This window comes from Mastomys coucha, unplaced genomic scaffold (genome assembly GCF_008632895.1).
Source record: "Mastomys coucha isolate ucsf_1 unplaced genomic scaffold, UCSF_Mcou_1 pScaffold20, whole genome shotgun sequence".
Lineage (NCBI taxonomy): Eukaryota > Metazoa > Chordata > Mammalia > Rodentia > Muridae > Mastomys > Mastomys coucha.
In genome coordinates, this window is record NW_022196903.1 from 33,480,149 (window position 1) to 33,482,746 (window position 2,598).

The following is a 2,598-nucleotide window of genomic DNA, read 5'->3' on the forward strand; positions in this document are numbered from 1 at the left end:
GAGGCGGCAGCAGAGGAATCTTTTGTAAGTCTAAGGTACACAAGCTAGAGGCCCATTCTCATAGAGCAAACTGCACAGAGGAGGCGGCGGAGGAATTTTTAGAAACACGACTAATGCTTCCTCCTGCCCCAGCCTCCTGCTGTAGATGGCAGTTCTGCACAGAATGGAGAGGGAAACCCGTACAGAGTAAAACAGTTGAAGCAACAGGACCAATAGCTGAGCACAGCCTTCACCTCTGGCCAGTCCCAAGGTTTTCTTCAGCTCTACTTGGAAGATGGCCAGTGTGTCATCTTTTCCATTAGCCTGAGATATGATTGGTCCAGAGCACAAATCACAACACTGGTCTGACAGGGCTACAGGAAACAAAGCTGCACCATTTCCTTATGCCAGAGCTGCTTGTTGTCTTGTTCTGGTGTTCCCACTTTTCCAAAGCACCTCGTTCTCTTTGTCAAAGGTGCTAGGTGGGTCAGATACAGCCAAACCTGCTATAGTTCTGTGAATCATCCTTATGGAACTTCTGCTTTACGTACTTGGAAGCAGACCGACTCCCGGGAGCTGCTGACATCTTCCAGTGAAGCCCTGTTCCAGCTCCTCATTCCTGAAAGACACTCATGCACAGTGATGTACTTCCCAGTGAGACTTTCTGAATTTACTATTTAGTAGCCTCTAGGACATTTTCCTTGAAAGAAGAATGCCTGTTCCCAACAGCAGAGTTTTAGATTACTTTTTAAAGTTTTTAATCTACAGGATTGAGACAGAAACATGAAGGCTAGTTAAAGAGAAGTGCACGCAATTCTGTTAGGAGAGATAATTGTCTCGGATTATCTTGATAGGGCATCAAGTTTGTAGCTATGTTCTCTCACAGATAGATGACAGCCCAGAGAAGAAAGGCCTGGCTGGGGAATGTGTAATTTATACAGTCTATCGTATCAATGTACTATTTAAAAATAACCTGTAGTGTATACTTACAAATGGAAATATACTTTTTTTTTTGAGACAGGGTTTCTCTATATAGCTCTGGAAAAATACTTTTACAATTATTTTTGTACTACAAAAGAATCACATACCACTGTACTACTATATTTAAATTAAAATTTATTTTTGGTTCTTTTCACATGTGTTCATGTTTATGCAGCTGTGCTCATGTATGGAGGTTAGGGGTCAAGCTGAGTGTCTTATCTCACCATATATTTTTAAAATATTTGTTATTATATGTATGTATGTAGATATGTGCACATGATTGCAGGTAAGTAGAGGGTAACAGATCTTTTGGAGCTGAACTCCCAGGCAGTTCTGAGATTCCAGATGTGAGTACTGGGAACTAAATTGTAGTCTTCTGCTAGAATATTTGCTCTTAACCACTGAGCCATTTTCTAGCCCTATGACCCTATTTTTTGAAACTGGATCTCTCACTGGAGCTGGATTTGCTCATTTGGCAGGACTGGCTGACCAGCCTGACTCTGGGTTCCTCCTGTCTCCTCCTCCCTGAGTGCTATGATTAGAATACATGGTACCAGGCCTGGCTTCTTACATAGGTGCTAAAGATCTGAACTCAGGTCCTCCTGAATGTATAGCAAGTACTTTGCTGATGGAGCCACCTATCCAATCCTATTATTGGGTTCGCAACCCGATCTTCTGTTTCATATCGTAAGTAAGTTAGACATGTCATATGTCATCTCCCTCTCCTAATCTAGAGTGAAGGCAGGAAAAGAGACTTTAAGGCTCCACAAGTTAATTTTTATGAAAAAAGGAGATAACGCCAAAGAAGCCTTTCCACAGAGGGCCTAGTAGTTCTTACCAAATCACTGGATTTGGCTTTTTACTGGTTGCAGTCTATTAGGAAGTTGTGTGGCCATCGCATTATACAGTGCTTCACACAGAACATGTGTTCAACTACTGTCTGATTAAATAACTGACTACATGAGTACTACAGCAAGGAGCTCATGAAATCTGACCTCATGTAGTCTGGTTCCCAATTACTGTATTGCATTTCTAGCGATTTGAAGATGCCAAGATAGTACCCAGTCTGGGCCTGAAAGAAAGTCAGTCTAACTGAAGTACACACAGGTTACCTCAGCCAGGCAGCTGATGTCATCAGCAGAAACAAAATATTAAAAATGACAAGGCGGCAAGGCTGTGGCCTAGAAATGGCTGGCAGTTAAGAGCACATATTGCTGTAGAGGACCTAAGTTCAGTTCCCAGCACCCACCACAGACAGCTCATAATCCAGCAAGCCCAGAACCCTCTTCTAGCAGCAGCTCTCATGTGCACATACTCCCATGTGGACACATAGGCATGTACATAATTACAATTAATCTCTTTAAAGGACAATGGGATGGCCTGGAGAGATGGCTCAGCAGTTAAGAGCAGTTGACATTCTTCTAGAAATTCTGAATTTAATTCCCAGCAATGACATGGTAGCTCATAGTCACCTGTAATGAGATCTGATTCCCTCTTCTGATGTGCATGAAGATAGAACATGCATATATAAAATACATGGAACAAATAAATCTTAAAAAAAAATAGGTAAGGGCCAGGCGGTGGTGGCACACACCTTTAATCCCAGCACTTGGGAGGCAGAGGCAGGCGGATTTCTGA